Here is a 19,035-nt window from a genome sequence, read left to right as displayed (position 1 = left end):
TGACAAACACATTTCGGGAGAACATCCGCACCGTAACACAACATAAACACAACAGCCGTGGCGTAGTGGGGAGAGTGGCCGTGCTCAACCCGAGGGTCCCTGTTTCAATCTCCACCTAGTCCCAACCTCGTCACATCCGTTGGGTCCTGAGCAACACACTTCACCCTTGCTCCTGATGGGTGCTGGTTAGTGCCTTGCATGGCAGCTCCCTCCATCAGTGTGTGAATGGGTTAATGTGGAAGTAGTGTCAAAGCGCTTTAAGTACCTTGAAGGTAGAAAAGCGCTATACAAGTACAACCCATTTATCATTTAACAGAACAGATACCTAAAACCCTTTGCAGCACTAACTCTTCCGGGACACTACTATATACACCCCCCCCCCCCCCCCCCCCCACACACACACACACACACACACCTCAGTATCTTTCATCCTCGCTCAAATTAATGGCGAAATTGTCGCTTTCTCGGTCCGAATAGCTCTTGCTGCCGGAGGCTCCCACTATAAACAATGTGAGGAGCCCTACAACCAGTGACGTCACACGCACATCTTCCGGTAAAGGCAAGGCTTTTTTATTAGCGACCAAAAGTTGCGAACTTTATCGTCCATGTTCTTTACTAAATCCTTTCAGCAAAAATATGGCAATATCCTGAAATGATCAAGTATGACACATAGAATGGACCTCATTTCAGTAGGCCTTTAAGTTCGTAAGTCAAGGTTCCCCTGAACTGTATTCTCTTTTTCGCTGTTAAAGTTGCAGCAGCCAGACAGACACGAGGTGTTTCTTTCAGGCGTTTTGGACTGAACATCACTGACCTTCAGCTGGAGCATATGCTGCAGCAGAGCAGCGTGGCAGCGATAAACCGTGTGCCTTTCCACAGGACGATGGCACTAGCCGCAGAGAAAAAGAGAGCTGTCCAGTCGGGAGCTATGACCAGACGCGTTCCGGTCACAACCAGTTGACAGGCCGAGCAGCTCCTTCCTGCCTCAGCTGTCCCTCTCTCCGTCTCAGACGGCCGCGACAGCCCTGCGGCCGGCGGCATCCACTGCAGTCACTAACAGCGTCTTCAGAATGGCCACATACTGACACACGCTTGGCAGGGGGGTGAACAAACTTGAGTGTCAGTCCTATAATGGCTAAAAGGAACATCAGTCCCCGCACTGCCTTAAATGTTTATGTGCGTGCACGTGCAGGAAGAGTGCACGTGCGTGTTGATATTCAAGCAGCATTTGAGCAGCCTTTAGATCAGGGGTCACCAACGCGGTGCCCGCGGGCACCAGGTCGCCCGTAAGGACCAGATTAGTAGCCCGCTGGGCTGTTCTAAAAATAGCTCAAATAGCAGCACTTACCAGTGAGCTGCCTCTATTTTTTAAATTGTATTTATTTACTAGCAAGCTTGTCTCGCTTTGCTCGACATTTTTAATTCTACGAGAGACAAAACTCAAATAGAATATGAAAATCCAAGTAAATATTTTAAAGACTTGGTCTTCACTTGTTTAAATAAATGCATTTATTTTTTTACTTTGCTTCTTATAATTTTCAGAAAGACAATTTTAGAGAAAAATACAACTTTAAAAATGATTTTAGGATTTTCAAACACATATACCTTTTTACCTTTTAAATTCCTTCCTCTTTTTTCCTGACAATTTAAATCAATGTTCGTTTTTTTTTTTTATTGTAAACAATAATAAGTTCATTTTAATTTAATTCTTCATTTTAGCTTCTTCAAATTTATTATGATTAAAATTCCCAAAAATTATTCTGGCAAATCTGGAAAATCTGTAGAATCAAATTTAAATCTTATTTTAAAGTCTTTTGAATTTCTTTTAAAATTTTTGTTCTGGAAAGTCTAGAAGAAATAATGATTTGTCCTTGTTAGAAATATAGCTTGGTCCAATTTGTTAAATATTTAAAACATGTGATCAAAATTCTAAAATTAATCTTAATCAGGAAAAATTACTAATGATGTTCGATAAATTATTTTATTTTTTTCAAAAATATTCGAATTAGCTAGTTTTTCTCTTTATTTTTTACGGTTGAATTTTGAATTTTAAATTTCAAAATTTAATTATCTTTTTTTTCCGTGTTTTCTCCTCTTTTAAACCGTTCAATTAAGTGTTTTTTTCATCATTTATTCTCTACAAAAAACGTTCCGTAAAAGGAAAAAAAATGTACGACGGAATGACAGACAGAAGTATCCATTTTTTTATATATATAGATTTATTTATTAAAGGTAAATTGAGCAAATTTGCTATTTCTGGCAATTTATTTAAGTGTGTATCAAACTGGTAGCCCTTCGCATTAATCAGTACCCAAGAAGTAGCTCTTGGTTTCAAAAAGGTTGGTGACCCCTGCTTTAGATCAACGTCTGGTCTTTCTGCACAGACAATGTCAGCTGGCCTCAGGGCAGTGGTCATATGGACAAACCCATCCCTGTGGTAGAATTAGTGATAAAAACACACGCACGGCCGCTGCGTGACAGTCAGGGTGCCAGATTCCTTCGGACAGACATGGCTGCAAATAGCACGGAGGGGCACTTTCAACCCCTGGACTGCAACTGGTGCATGGTCTCATGCCAGGCTAAGCCGTGGCCGCCAGATGAGCCCTGATAAAAGGATAGAGTCCGGGGCGGTCACTGGCATCTAAATGTGGCACCGTTTTGGCAGGTTTATTTCGGCCATGCATCACACATGGGCAGACAGCAGCTCTGTCTGCAAGGACTCGGGGGGACCAAGAGGTTGTCGGGTCGACACCTACTGAGGGTGACCCCGATGCAGAAAACCAAGGGTTGGAGAAAGTTTCCTGTTTGTTTCCTCAGCAGATCACAGTCCTTACAGTCCAGGGGTGTCCAAACATTTGGTACTTAAGTATTCGTGGGGCATTTTAAAAAGTTTCAGATTTAAAACTAATACAATATATATATTTTTTTAACCTTGTACATTCCACCCATGAACAACAATATTGGTGGTGTGCCTTAAAGGCACTGCCTTTAAGGCACGCCACCTGAAAAGGAGACTATTATTATATACATCCATCCATCCATTTTCTACCGCTTATTCCCTTTCGGGGTCGCGGGGGGCGCTGGCGCCTATCTCAGCTACATTCGGGCGGAAGGCAGGGTGTATATACAGTGGGGCAAAAAAGTATTTAGTCAGCCACCGATTGTGCAAGTTCTCCCACTTAAAATGATGACAGAGGTCTGTAATTTTCATCATAGGTACACTTCAACTGTGAGAGACAGAATGTGAAAAAAAAATCCAGGAATTCACATTGTAGGAATTTTAAATAATTTATTTGTAAATTATGGTGGAAAATAAGTATTTGGTCAACCATTCAAAGCTCTCACTGATGGAAGGAGGTTTTGGCTCAAAATCTCACGATACATGGCCCCATTCATTCTTTCCTTAACACGGATCAATCTTCCTGTCCCCTTAGCAGAAAAACAGCCCCAAATCATGATGTTTCCACCCCCATGCTTCACAGTAGGTATGGTGTTCTTGGGATGCAACTCAGTATTCTTCTTCCTCCAAACACGACGAGTTGAGTTTATACCAGAAAGTTCTATTTTGGTTTCATCAGACCACATGACATTCTCCCAATCCTCTGCTGTATCATCCATGTATCCATTTTGGTATGAACTCAACTCGTCGTGTTGACACTGACATAGGTGCTTAGCAGGTTTACTTCCAAAGACATGCACCTGGGGATAGGTTGATTGGCAACACTAAATTTGCCCGAGTGTGTGAATGTTGTCTATCTGTGTTGGCCCTGCGATGAAGTGGCGACTTGTCCAGGGTGTACCACGCCTTCCGCCCGATTGTAGCTGAGATAGGCTCCAGCGCCCCCCGTGGCCCTGAAGGGAATAAACGGTAGACAATGGATGGATGGATGGATGGATGGATTCAAACGGTACATTCATTTGTCAATGAGCTCTGAGTATGTGCTTTTACTGCCATGTAGTGTCTCCTTTTAAGTCTGTGGTGTAAAACAAGTACAACAGCAATTCATTTTTGTTGTTGTTGCAATCATGTGCTTTTTTTTTAAGATTAAGTTTACAAAGAACACATCAAACCGGGATATCCCGTTCATGAAATCACAAGTTGATTCAATGCCATTGAGATGTAAGTGTCGCGATCCGCTTCCCGGATCTTACCTAGTTTTTGTTCTTGAGTCCTTTTGTGGACTTATTTTTGGACTCTTGCGATCCCTTAGTTTGAGCACTTCCTGTTTCTTCTTATCTCCATGGTTACCTCATTTGTTCCACCTGCACTGGCTTTCTGACACACACCTGTTTATGATTATTGTTTGAGTATTTAAACCTGCCTGCTACTTGTGTTCGTCCTGGATGGTTTGTTTGCTCCATGCAACAGTCACGTTTGTTTTTTTCACTCTGTGCTAAGTTCCGTCTTAGCTTCCGTGCGTTCGGCACATTATTTTTGAACTTTTTGACTACTAGCTAAGTTCTGTCTTAGCTTCCATGCATTCGGCACGCGCCTCTTGGACTCTATGGACTGGATGCTAAGTGTAGTATTAGCTTCCTGTGCGTTGGCACGCCGTTTCTTTTCCTTTTGTACCAGTGTTATTTTACCTTTTGTATATTAAACAAGCTCCTACCTGCTATCCTGCTTTGTCCTGATCCTGTAGCATCTTGGGGTGACACCTTCGCACATCAAAATGCGTTCCAAATGCAACAGTAAGCCTCAAAACATTGTATCTTTTTCCACAACTTTGTAAAAAAAAAAAAAGCTGCCATGAATTTTACGCTGCAACAATCACAAAAAAAAGCCTGTGAAATCCTCGAGGAACTGATCAGTCTACCACAGATCTGCCTTCTCGCCCCCAAGCTCCTCGGTACAGACATCACAACAAGTCCCCGGCAGCCCCACAAAACTACCATGGCTAAAATTCTTCCTTCATCTCTTACTGGAAATAATAATTGTTGACTCCAGTAGCACAAACTTCTTGAAATTTCCCTAAATGTGCCCATTATGACATTAACCCAAATCGGGGCCATGTTTATTTCCATAAACATAGGGCTCCACGTGTGTCGTCATGTGAATTATATGTGAAGTGAATTATATTTTATATAGCGCTTTTCTCTAGTGACTCAAAGCGCTTTACATAGTGAAACCCAATATCTAAGTTACATTTAAAGCAGTGTGGGTGGCACTGGGAGCAGGTGGGTAAAGTGTCTTGCCCAAGGACACAACGGCAGTGACTAGGATGGCGGAAGCGGGAATCGAACCTGCAACCCGCAAGTTGCTGGCACGGCCACTCTACCAACCGAGCTATACCGCCCCGTTTGGTGCGCATCAGTTCAAGGACACACTCTGTTTATATTAGACACACATACGAGTCACATGTTTTTTTTTGTCATAAGAACAACTACATAAAATGTTGGGATTCAACAAGGAATCAATATTGGGCATCATAGCCTGAGCAATCTATACTTGTGGGTGACAATTCATGGCGGTTATTCGTAATCCATTGCAAAAGGTCTAACAACAAAATATATACAGGTACTGTTCATATTATTAGAATATCATGAAAGTGTTGATTTATTTCAGTAATTATATTCAGAACGTGAAACTTACATATTATATCAATTCATTACACACATAGTGATATATTTGAAATGTTTATTTCTTTAAATTTTGATGATTAGTACTGACAATTACTGAAAATCCCAAATTCAGTATCTCAGAAAATTAGAATATTAGTTACGACTAGTACCAAAAAATATTTTTTTGAAATTTGGGCCAACTGAAAAGTATGAACATGGAAAGTTTCAGCATGTACGGCAATCAATACTTAGTTGCAGCTCCTTTTGCCTGAATTGCTGCAGCAATACGGCGTGGCATGGAGTCCACCAGTCTGTTGCACTCCTCAGGTGTTATGAGAGCCCAGGTTGCTTTAATAGTGGCCTTTAGCTCTTCAGCATTGTTGGGTCTGGCATCTCGCATCTTCCGCTTCACAATACCCCATAGGTTTTCGATGGGGTTAAGGTCAGGTGAGTTTGCAGGCCAATCAAGAACAGGGATACCATGGTCCTTAAACCAGGTACTGGTAGATTTGGCACTGTGTGCAGGTGCCAAGTCATGTTGGAAAATAAAATCTTCACCTCCATAGAATTGCTCCGCGGCAGGCAGCATAAAGTGTTCTAAAACTTCCTGGTAGACTGCTGCATTGACCCTAGACCACAGTGGACCAACACCAGCAGATGACATGGCACCCCAGACCATTACCGATTGTGGAAATTTGACACTGGACTTCAGGCAGCGTGGATTCTGTGCCTCTCCTGTCTTCCTCCAGACTCTGGGACCTTGATTTCCAAAGGGGATACAAAATTAACTTTCATCTGAAAACATAACTTTGGACCACTTAGCAGCAGTCAAGTCCTTTTTGTCTTGAGCCCAGGCGAGACGCTTTTGACGTTGTCTCTTATTCAAGAGTGGCTTTACACAAGGAATGCGACAGCTGAAGCCCATATCTTGCATACGTCGGTGCGGGGTGGTTCTTGAAGCACTGACTCCAGCTGCAGTCCACTCTTTGTGGATCTCCCCCACATTTATGAATCGGTTTTGTTTGACAATCCTCTCCAGGGCGCGGTTATCCCTCTTGCTTTCACACTTTTTTCTACCACATCTTTGCCTTCCCTTAGCCTCTCTATTAATGTGCTTGGACACAGAGCTCTGGGAACATCCAACCTCTTTGGCAATGACCTTTTGTGTCTTGCCCTCCTTTAAAGTATCAATGGTCATCTTTTGGACAGTTGTCAAGTCAGCAGTCTTCCCCATGATTGTGTGTCATACAGAATCAAAACGAGAGACCATTTAAAGGCTTTTCCAGGTGTTTTGAGTTAGTTAGCTAATTAGAGTGTGGCACCAGGTGTCTTCAATATCTGACCTTTTCACCGTATTCTAATTTTCTGAGATGTTGAATTTAGGGTTTTCATTGGTTGTCAGCTATAATCATCTCCTTTTTGGCAAAAAACACTTGAAATTAATCAGTCTGTTTGGAATGAATGTATACATTCTACAAGTTTGACTTTCTAAATTAAATTAATGAAATAAATCAACTTTTTCATGATATTCTAATAATATGACCAGCACCTGTATTTTCTCCATGAATAATGCATATTAAATGAATCCGTTCCAAATACCCCAAAAAATTTTTTAAATAAAAATCCACATTTTGACTACAATAATAAGTTTTACATGCATCAAACGAGGTGAAATACATATAAATGACAAATTAAATGGATGAATGATCACTTTTACCTTTTACTGAAGACTCTTTGGCGATGAGCTATTCGGGCGCCACCTTTGTTCTTTGCGACAACTTCTTTCTTGAGGAATTCAATCGTGTTTGCAACTTTCTTGTCATGCCTTGCATGTCAGGGTTTGCTTGGCCTGATCCTGAACCCCTGGTTTGTTGCTCCTGATGCTTTGTCATCTAAAGGGGAATAACATAAAAGTGTCAAAGCACTTTGAGTACCCTGAAGGTAGAAAAAACGCGATATAAAATGACAACCATTTTGTGTCATTTTCCATTAGTTTCTGTTTTGTGCTCTTCTTTTGTTGCATCTGTTTCTTGTTTTGCGTTGAATACTTTCCCTTTACTTCTGTCTGAGATGGTTGCTGTGTGCAGCAATTTGTATTCACTAATAATGAGGCTTGTTAAAAGAACCACAGCGCAACTTCGCTAACAACTTCTCATTATGTATTTTTTGGACATGAAAGTCCATCAATGTGTTTTCTACCGTTTGTCCCCCTCGGGGTCTGGTGACTGGATCCTATCCCAGCTGCATTCGGGCGGAAGGCGGCGTACACCCTGGACAAGTCGCCAACACAGATAGGATCAGTTTAGTGTTCCCCACCAGCCTATTCTCAGGTGCATGTCTTTGGAGGTGGGAGGAAGCCGGAGTACCCAGAGGGAACCCACGTAGTCACGGGGAGAACTGGCAAACTCGATCGAACCGAAGACCTTCTTATTGTGAAGCAACGGCACTAACCCCTGTCCCACCGTGCTGCCGTCACGAAAGTCAGTTCCAATAAACAATTCGTTTTTGAGTATAATTGGTAGATAACTAACCGTACTTGGAACGCCCCCTTTTCGTCGCCAGACTGGATATGCACCCCCTCTTGGTCAGGCGTCATCTACAGAACTAGAGTCCATTTCCCTGCATAGACAGTATGGATGACGGCATATACAACTTTTTTTGTGATCACTTAATTGCATTATGTGCTCTGCGATTAGGTGGCGACTTGTCCAGGGTGTACCCCGCTTTCTGCCCAAATGCAGCTGAGATAGGCTCCAGCGACCCCAAAAGGGAAAAGCTGTAGAAAATTGGATGGATGGTTGGATACTATGTGCTAAAAAAAAAAAAATAATAATCACCATTTGGTATGATATGGTCTTCTGTGGACACCTTATAGCCTGTGTTTCCTTGTGTTTTTTTATTATTTATTCAAGCCTCTTGAGGAAAACATCAGTAGAAGAGGACGCGAACGAGATTATTAGTGGCTTACCTACTTTTTGTCTTGTTTTTGAGCACAGGCCTGCACTTCTTTAACCGTTTTCAATCTCTCTCGCCTCGAGGGTGCTCCTGATTTTGGGGATCATATTTGGCTTGAGTCTTTTAAAAAAAAAAAAATCATACAAACTAATCAAAATCCTTCTTGTATGCAGTCCCAAAAATTCAAATGATCCTTGCACTTAGCAATTTGACTGGAGAATTCCATACTTTTCTCATATTCCCATGATTTGGAAATGAATGCAGACTGTTCCCTTATCTTTTTGTAAAGCTATGACCTGCGACAATGCATCTGGAAGACATATTTGATCATTCCTTCCAATTATGCACGCAATAAGGAATTTGCTCCAGTCTTCTGCAGGTGACGTCAGTAGGCTGATGCAGACCCTCCCACATTTTGCAGAAAAAAGTGAGATTTCAAAAATGTGCTGAAACTCATTATAAAACAAGTCTTTAATCATGACTGCAGGTCTAAATTCTTAACAAGCTGCTCCGCTTCGTACTGTCTCTGTCTCTGTTAGTACTCTCTGCAGCACCCAACATTGTCCACCCACAGAACCGTCTGATTGGTTACACGCAGAGCGGTAACAGCCAATCAGCAGTGCGTATTCAGAGCGCATGGAGTCAGTGCTCCAGTGTCTTAAGGAGCAGATAGGGCTTTAGCAGGTAATCATCAGGCAGCGGACTCTCCCCAAATTATAATAAACACCTCCCAGTCTGTTACTAGTAACATTACTATGAGCCCGTTGACGTTCTAGAAACATAAACGACAGCTCAGCCCGCTCGCAGTCCTTGAGGTGAAGGCTAATTAGCTTTTAGCGTAACTTTAGCTCATTTTGCGGTGTGTGTGTGTGTGTGTGCGTGTGTGTGTGTGTGTGTGTTACGGACAGCAAAGCTATGTCTGTCTGTTATTCACTTTACCTTTTTTTGTGTTGATTGAGCTGTGTTGAAACAGCAAAAAACGACATTATGTTAAATGAAAAGTTTCTTGAAGCTGTCTCTGTTACTTGATATAATAATGTAACTGCATCATAAAGCCTACATGAACCCCATGGTGTTCAGGGATGAATAGTCTCTCCTATTGCTATTTTACTATTTTTTCAGCTATAGTTACATTAATAATTGGTAATGTAGTTTTGAATGGCAGGGTCCCTGCTATCACATGTTGATAAAAATATAACATTAACTTAATACAAATCAACTACAGGCTTCCCAAATTATGTAATAAATTAAGCATAATGAATTGAACATATGTCAGCATGTGGCATGGTAATGACATACTTAGTATCTCAGGTGACTAGGATTGTTTTGTTTTTACTTAATTGAAAAAATATCGAGAAACATATTGTATATCACCATTCAGTAAATGGAGTGGAAAACACAACCAAATATTTTAGGCTTCTTCACGCGACGAAGCCGGCCTACTTCACCACAGTCTGTAGTCCATTGCCCCCCAGGCTATGTGGTGTTAGCGACGAGGTGGAGACGTGATGGCGACAGGTCGAGTTTCACCGATCCTTACACCCAGCCACCCCCTTTCCCAGTCTGTCCGCCGGAGAGACATCACCTTAACTAACACATTTTCTGGAGGAAAAACTGCTACTGTGTCTATTTTTGGTGGGAATTTTACCAGTAAACATCATATTTAGGTTCTACTAAATGAGTACTTATATTGTCAGTATCAGAAGGGCCTGTCATCTTCATCACTTTACCACTCTGAGTGTAAACAGTAAGTAGGTATGTTCCAATGTTATTCCTGTCACCTTTTACTTGTCTCTTGGTCTTTATTGTTGTACTTTTGTGCGTGGATCCTGAGCATGATTACAGACACTTGTTCAATAATGTCACCTCTGTCTCGGCACCTGGACGCCCAGCCTTAACAGCTTTATGCCCCATTGGTGTGTTTATTTTGTGTTTTTTTACAGTTAAACTCAATTAAAAAAATGTGTATAATTTTATGATTTAGCGTGTGATTCTTTGTTTGGGCACTGGAATACGCGGAATGATACATGAAAGATGGACTAGTTTGTGTACACAATGTTTGCCTGTTCAACAACGAGACTAAACTCAATTGTTTTAAAGCATTTAAGTCCCATCTTAAAACTCATTTGTATACTCTAGCCTTAAAATAGACCCCCTCTTGAGACCAGTTGATCTGCCGTTTCTTTTCTTTTCTCCTCTGCCCCCCTATCCTTTGTGGAGGGGGGGGGGGGGGGGGGGCACAGGTCCGGTGGCCATGGATGAAGTGCTGGCTGTCCAGAGTCGTGACCCGGGGGTGGACCGCTCGCCTGTGTATCGGTTGGGGACATCTCTGTGCTGCTGACCTGTCTCCGCTCGGGATGGTCTCCTGCTGGCCCCACCATGGACTGGACTCTCACTATTATGTTAGATCCACTATGGACGGGACTTTCACAATATTATGTTAGACCCACTTGACATCCATTGCATCCGGTCTCCCCGGTCTCTGCGGTCCTCTCCAAGGTTTCTCATAGTCATTCACATTGACGTCCCACTGGGTTGTGAATTTTTCCTTGCCCTTCTGTGGGCTTTGAACCGAGGATGTCGTTGTGGCTTGTGCAGCCCTTTGAGACACTTGTGACATTGATTGATTGATTGATTGATTGATTGATTGATTGATTGATTGGTTGGTTGATAAAGTGATTGAATTGTTTTGGGGGCCATACTTCCCCCTCCACGATTTTTGTATTTATTTAGAATATTTCTGAGAACCAGCATCCTCTTGACGTTTATCTATTTATTTAGTCAGTGTTATTAAATTATGAAAAAAATAGCTCCATAATAACAGGAGCTCTCTGCTGTTTTTTTTAGGATGAACGACCAAAATGACAGCACTCTAGTGTTTTTTAAAATCTGCTGAAGACTCTTCCACGTTTTCTGAAGTGAACTCGCCAACCAACCTGGCCTTTGGGCCGCCAGTTGCATATCCCTGACCGAGACTGGTTTACGACAGGGCTATTCAACTGGTGGACTGGGGGCCAAAACCGACCCTATGGAATCCCCCGAGTTCAGTTCAAAACTTGGAAGACAGCCATATTTGCAGCATCCATCCACCCATTTTTTACCACGTGTCCCTCTCGGAGAATGCAGGGGGCTGGAGCCTATCCCAGCTGCACTCAAAGGAAAGGCTGGGTACGCCCTGGACAAGTCGCAAATTCCTAAAAACACTAGTGTGGTACTGTTGTGCAGTCGGACTTGGACCAATGTAAACACATTGGCAGATTATTGCATTGACATTTAAACCTTGCAAGCAAACATTGAACACTGGGGTCAAAACGTGTGTTTTACATAACTGAGGTGCCCCTCAAGGCACCCATTTAAGTCCTTGTAGAAGTATATTTTTTTAATATGAAACTAAGTTGTTGCTGTCGCTTGTTTACTTCAAGTGCAGTCAGTAGTCATTTGTTCAACTCCTTTAGATATACTAGTGGTGTTCCTCAAGGTTCCATTTTAGGTCCACGCTTGTTTATCATTTGGGTTGTTTAACTGGTGGCCTGGGAGTTCAGTTCAAAAAAAGAATGAAAGACTCACATTTTTGCAGCTGATACTTAAAAAAGTTCTGTCGGACAGGGGTAGGGTTGTACAATATACCGGTATTAGTATAGTACCCGCGATACTAATGAATCCATTTCAGTATGATACCGTCTCTGAAATGTACCGGTCCCTACACGCCCCACCCATACACCCCCCACCCACACCCACCCGCACCCGCGTTTAAGTCACGTCGTGATATTGCTGGTTTACAAGCAGACAAGCATGTTCGGTGGAACACAATTACTGAGTACTTTCAGACACAGACAGAAAAGGGAAAACGGACGCATTTTGGTGTAAAAACTACAGATATGCTGAAATAATATGTATCCCATTCTAACTTCGTGTGTGATTAATAAGTCCAAATGCACAAATTTTGTTGTAATTGATGACACATACAGAATAAATCACATGATGTTAGTACATCAGTTGAGGATACTGAGTAAATTACATTGACAACATCCTGTAATTTGATAATGATATTATTATTCATTTCCTCTTCTAAAAGATTAAAAAACAACACCAATGGGAGACTCAATTCTGTCTATTTGACTGATAAACATTACATCATTTATTCAGAAAAGGAAGGTTGAATAGTATTAACCACAATATGTAACTGTTAAAAAAAACAAAAAACATGATTTTTATATTTTCAGAATGCCCTTGGTTTATTTTTAAACAAAGTTAAAACCTGTTGTTGTCTTTTTTTTAAAGTTATCATGCCATGATTTTACTAGTCGGGCCCACTTGGGAATAGATATACCTCAATGTGGCCCCTGAGTTAACATGAGTTTGACATTGCTGGTTATAGAGATGATCCTTAACAAGCTTTTTTGCAGAACGTCCTTAAAAACAGCAAGGGGCTCTTAAAACTCTGACAAAATAAATAAACCAAAATCTAATGAATAGATCGAGCACACTGGTTCTCAGGAATATACAAATTAAGACTAATAGTGAAGGGAGAAGTACGGCCCCTGCTCCTTAGCTTTCTGGAATTGTGATCCCTATTTTTTTTTATGTATATCCCTGTTACATGAAAATGTAATCATACAGACATGATTAAAGGGGAACATTATCACAATTTCAGAAGGGTTCAAAACCAATACAAATCAGTTCCCAGTGGCTTATTTTATTTTTCGAAGTTTTTTTATGTATTTTACCCATCATGGAATATCCAGACAAAAGGCTTTAAAGTGCCTGATTTTCGCTATCTGTGAAGCCACCGTCCATTTTCCTGTGACGTCATCCAGTGCTGCCATTACAAACAAACATGGCGGATAGCACAGCAAGATATAGCGACATTACCTCGGATTCAGAATCGGATTTCAGCGGTTTAAGCGATTCAACAGATTACGCATGTATTGAAACGGATGGTTGGAGTATGGAGGCAGATAGCGAAAACAAAATTGAAGAAGAAACTGAAGCTATTGAGCGAATAACTATTGACGCTATTTGGTGATCGCCTTCTAACCAACGATTAAGTGTCGCAGGATATCCATACATCTCTGTGCCATGTCTGCCTTAGCATTGCCGGTAAAATGTGCAGGAGCAACTTAAATCTGTCGATTGGTAAGTGTTTGTTTGGCATTAAATGTGGGTGGAGGGACACGCTGGATGCAAATATAGCTACAAATGTACATACAGCTAGCCTAAATAGCATCTTAGCATCGATTAGCTGCCAGTCATGCCGCGACCAAATATGTCTGACTAGCACATAAGTCAATAACATCAACAAAACTCACCTTTGTGATTTCGTTGACTTTATCGTTGGAAATGCATCTGCAGGATATCCATACATCTCTGTGCCATGTCTGCCTTAGCATCGGCGGTAAAATATGCAGACCAAACGATCGGGACTTTCGCATCTTGTGACACTGGAGCAACTTAAATCCGTCGATTGGTAAGTGTTTGTTTGGCATTAAATGTGGGTGAAGGGAAAGGCTGGATGCAAATATAGCTACAAATGTACATACACCTGGCCTAAATGTCATGTTAGCATCGATTAGCATGCCGTGCTAATCGATGCACACTCTACGTAAGACATCTTGAATCCGTCCCTGATCGTGTTGTTACACCCTCCGACAACACACCGACGAGGCATGATGTCTCCAAGGTACGGAAAACAGTCGAAAAAACGGAAAATAACAGATCTGATTTGACTTGGTGTTTGTAATGTGTTTGAGAAAATGGCAGATTGACTACCTAGGTGATGTCACAAATCGTTCCGAGTGCGAATAATAGAAAGGCGTTTAATTCGCCAAAATTCACCCAAAATCGGTAAAAAATATACATGGTCTTTTTTCTGCAACATCAAGGTATATATTGACGCTTACATAGGTCTGGTGATAATGTTCCCCTTTAAAACACAAATGTACCACTGTACTACACTATGTTGGCACTTTGTTCCCTGCAAAAGGGTTATGGTCTTTCTTGCTTAAAGCAGAAGGAAAGGCTTTGTTATTTTGCAATAAAGAACATCCATCTATCATGTTACCATGTCCCTTTTTAGTGTGGCCAGATATGGACTAATACGTGCACCAGCCCCCCCCCCGGAGGATACTCTATCCCCCAGAGGACGTGCAGGGAGTGTGCGGAGGTGGCGGTGGGCTGTCGGAGCTGTTCTGGGTGCAGCGAGGGGGGGTGTGCGGGGAGTGCAGGCAGCAGTTGGTGTGCAGAGACCAGAGGCTCAGGCTAGCTAGTTAAGAGCTTCTCTCTCCTATCCTCCATCTGCCAGGGACCGAGGTTGTGATTTGAGCTCCAGCAGAGCAGGAAGGAGATCGAAGGAGGGGTGGTGTGTTGTCGGGGAAGGGAGGGTAGGCGTGAAGAGACAGAAAAGAGGGGAAGTGAAAGGAAGAAGGAAATGATGAAAAGAAAGACATGGTAGGAGATGTTTAAAAAGTTTAAAGCAGGGTTCACTGACCCCCAATGGCTCCATATCATAGACAGGAAAATACCATTTGCTGTATATTTTCTGGTATTGCAGATAACTCAGAGTATTAGTGGACCCATATCCAATGGTATTGTTTGGCTTTGCCCATGCACCACATCTTCAAAGGGGTTCTAGAAAGGTTAAGAACGACAAAGGGAGTTTGGTTTTGGAGACAACTTGTGCCGCAGTAAGAGGAAGAATGTATTCAGTTGGATTTTTATAACTTACTGTTAAAAGTCTTGAAAAGGACAGACAAAAACCCAAGCATTTTTTCCACATAAGAAATACAACTAACCTAATTAATTTATTGTAGACACCCAATAATATGAACAAAAATTAAATGATTACATTTTAATCTGTTTAATCACACTTTTGAATTTGGATTAATCATGAATAATATACATTAGAATTAGAGATGTCCGATAATGGCTTTTTTGCCGATATCCGATATTGTCCAACTCTTAATTACCGATTCGGATATCAACTGATACCGATATATACATTCGTGGAATTAACACATTATTATGCCTAATTTTGTTGTGATGCCCCGCTGGATGCATTAAACAATGTAACACGGTTTTCCAAATTAAATCAACTCCAGTTATGGAAAAAAAATGCCAACATGACACTGCAATATTGATTATAGAAGTCACAAAGTGGGTTATTTTTTTCAACATGCCTCAAAACAGCAGTTTGGAATTTGCGTTACGGTGCGGATGTTCTCCCGAAATGTGTTTGTCATTCTTGTATGGTGTGGGTTCACAGTGTGGCGCATATTTGTAACAGCATTAAAGTTGTTTATACGGCATACTTGCCAACCTTGAAACCTCAGAATTCGGGAGATTGGGGTTGGGAGAGGGGCCTTGAGGTGGTGGGGTTTGAGGTGGGCGGGGTTTGGTGGTAGCTGAGGTGTATATTGTAGTATCCTGGTAGAGTTGGTGCTGCAAGGGGTTCTGGGTATTTGTTCTGTTGTGTTTATGTTGTGTTACGGTGCGGATTTTCTCCCGAAATGGGTTTGTCATTCTTGTTTAGTGTGGGTTCACAGTGTGGCGTATATTTGTAACAGTGTTAAAGTTGTTTATACGGCCACCCTCAGTGTGACCTGTATGGCTGTTGACCTAGTATGATTTGCATTCACTTTTGTGTGTGCGTGAAAAGCCGCATATATTATGTGATTGGGCTGGAAAGCAAAGGCAGAGCCTTTAAAGTTTATTGGCGCTCTGTACTCTTCCCTACGTCCGTGTACCACTCCGTACAGCGACGTTTTCAAAAGTCATAAATTTAAATTTGGGAAACCGATACCGATAATTTCCAATGCTACATTTTAAAGCATTTATCATCCGATAGTATTGGCTGTCCGATATTGGACATCCCTAATTAGAATTAACTTGTCTAAAGGCCAATTTTATTGTCAGAATGTCATACAGGATTTTTTCAAAAAATATTTTATTTGACTGCACTTCATTTATTTGCTCAAAACGTTTTATCCAAAGTCCTGTCTGGTTTTATTTTGAAGTGAAACACACCTGTCACAGTCGCCTCACTCATCTTTGCAATGACCTGATTCATGACCGCCTCACAACCTTGCAGGTTAACCTCCGTTAACCTGCAGTTAAAATAAAAGAGCATGAGTACTCAAAATAAATTGGGTGATTTAATTTGTATTCACACTTGATTAATGAGATCATTTTTTGTGATTAATCACATGAGTTAACTCGCCATTTTTGACAGCCCTACAAATAACACGATTTATGGAGAATAATTGTAGTTTGACATGCAGAAAATACTGTGAAATACATATAAATGTTGAATGTAATTTATGAATGATCAGTTATTGATTATCTCTCATTGAAGAGTCTAATTGGTGGAGAAGGTTACACGTGGACAGGAAGTGGGAGGCATGCAGGCGTCTTTGTACTTTGGTATGACTTCTATCTGAAATATTTAAAGTGTTTCTCACCTTCTTTATCAACACTGGCAACTTTTTCTGGCTCTAAGGGAGCAAGTTTAGGCACTTCAGTACGATGATACCAAAGCCACAAGCACTGTTGGAAGATTGTTTTTGTCATATAAATATGTAAGTTTAAAGAACAAATATGTCATGTATGTTAAAATAAACCTAAAATAATCGGGAAAGTTCAATGAAGTTTGCTTGAATCAAATTAAGAATGTCTCAGAAGACATGCACCCACTATAAAAATACGAAATGGATCAGGAGCAGTAAACCCAACATCAAACACCTGTTTCCACACAGACGTCATAACGTCATCAAAGCTCACCTTGAAATACTCGCACACAGCACACATGTTAGAACAAGAATGAGCTGATAGAAGAAAGGTAAAAAAAAAATCCATTTATGGCAGTATTGGAGAAACTTGTGTACAATTTTCACTTTTGCATCTCATTGCGCGTAACTGTGGTGCATTCAAGGACCCTCGATTAAAGTTAGAAACAGACACGTTACTACAGTTTTTAAAGACAGGGAGAGACTTGACTCCCAGGAGACGAACTAATAATAATATAATCCTGATGTATTATTATGACTCAGTTAATCTGTACTTTACACTTTGAAGGTAAGGGAAACTTGACAGTTTTATAATCCTTTTTTAAGTGTAAATAAAAACAAATTATGTGATTATTTAAATTCATATTCTGGCCACTTTACATTCAATTTGTTAGGTTTTTTTTCCAATCGTTTTCTTTTGTATTTTTTGTTTAATGAATTAAGTCACGTTTATGACAACTTTTTTCCTAAAACACAATATAGAATATAGCAGTGTCTGATGTAACTAATCCGAATTCATTCAAAATGTATCACTCTTTCATGAATAACACAGTATCTGATGTAATTTATCCTGAATCCATCCATTATCCATCATTATTTATTGGATATAACCATGTCTGACTTCATCTACCATTATTTAACAAACACCACATTGTCTGATATCATTTATCTTAAAATCCTCCAATATTTAACGAATACCAGTGTCTGATATCATTTATCCTGAATTCATCCATTATCCATCATTAATTAATGGATATAACAGTGTTTGATATCCTTTATCCTGAATCCATCCATTATTCATCATTATTTAATGAATATAGCAGTGTCTGATATAACTAATCGGAATTCATTCAATATGTATCATTCTTTCATGAATAACACAGTATCTGATGTAATTTATCCTGAATCCATCCATTATCCATCATTATTTATTGGATATAACCGTGTCTGATATCATTTATCGTTATTTAACAAACACCACATTGTCTGATATATTTTATCCTGAATTCATCCTAGTCTAGAATCTAGACTTAGCAGTGTTTTTTTTATTTTCTTCAAGTTTTGTTTTACTGTACCAACTAACAAGAAATTTGAATTATATTCTTTCCATTGTGTTCTCAGACCAGTGAGTATGTAGTCACTTGCAGCGTAAGCAAGTCCACATTAAGGCAAATAATGGTATTCTATATATTTCAACCAAACAGCTCACAGCTCGACAGAACACCTGACGCAGCAAATACACACAGATTTAACTTACAGTTGTGTCCATGTCCCGGTCCATGGCATAATACGACATATAGCCTCAAAAAAGAGACATATTGACTTTGTCCCAAGTGTTCACATATGATGTAGAACACGTTAAATCTTCAATTTATAATTTATTTTTTGCGACGGGTCAGACATTCAACTTGAACTTCCTCATCTCTGAAGGAAACTAATCTGATTGGCCGACATTAGTCGCTAACTCCCACCCTCTCTCATATTGTACGCTATTCAAGAACTGTGATTGGATAGCCTATGAACTTGTCCCACCCATTTACATGACGTTATTAGGGATGACTAGATTTTGTTTCTGACAACTTTTAGTCTCCTTTTTAATTGTTCAACACTGGTGTGAATGTTGTCTGTCTATCTGTGTTGGCCCTGCGATAAGGTGGCGACTTGTCCAGGGTGTACGCCACCTTCCGCCCGATTGTAGCTGAGATGGGCACCAGCGCCCCCCGCGGCCCCAAAGGGA

The 19,035-nt window shown here is 40.8% G+C and overlaps 1 long non-coding RNA gene across 1 annotated transcript; it reads right to left on the bottom strand.

The window, feature by feature from the left end:
• Positions 1-3,336: 3,336 nt before the first annotated feature.
• Positions 3,337-18,712, bottom strand: LOC133548905 (uncharacterized). Its single transcript, XR_009805997.1, has 3 exons — positions 18,556-18,712; positions 7,280-7,454; positions 3,337-3,852 (listed from the first exon to the last, which is right to left on the bottom strand). It is a non-coding gene; the product is annotated as an uncharacterized LOC133548905 (long non-coding RNA).
• Positions 18,713-19,035: the final 323 nt, after the last annotated feature.

Source organism: Nerophis ophidion, linkage group LG03 (genome assembly GCF_033978795.1).
Source record: "Nerophis ophidion isolate RoL-2023_Sa linkage group LG03, RoL_Noph_v1.0, whole genome shotgun sequence".
In the NCBI taxonomy this organism is placed as follows: Eukaryota; Metazoa; Chordata; class Actinopteri; order Syngnathiformes; family Syngnathidae; genus Nerophis; species Nerophis ophidion.
This window is presented reverse-complemented; position numbering and strand designations above follow the sequence as displayed.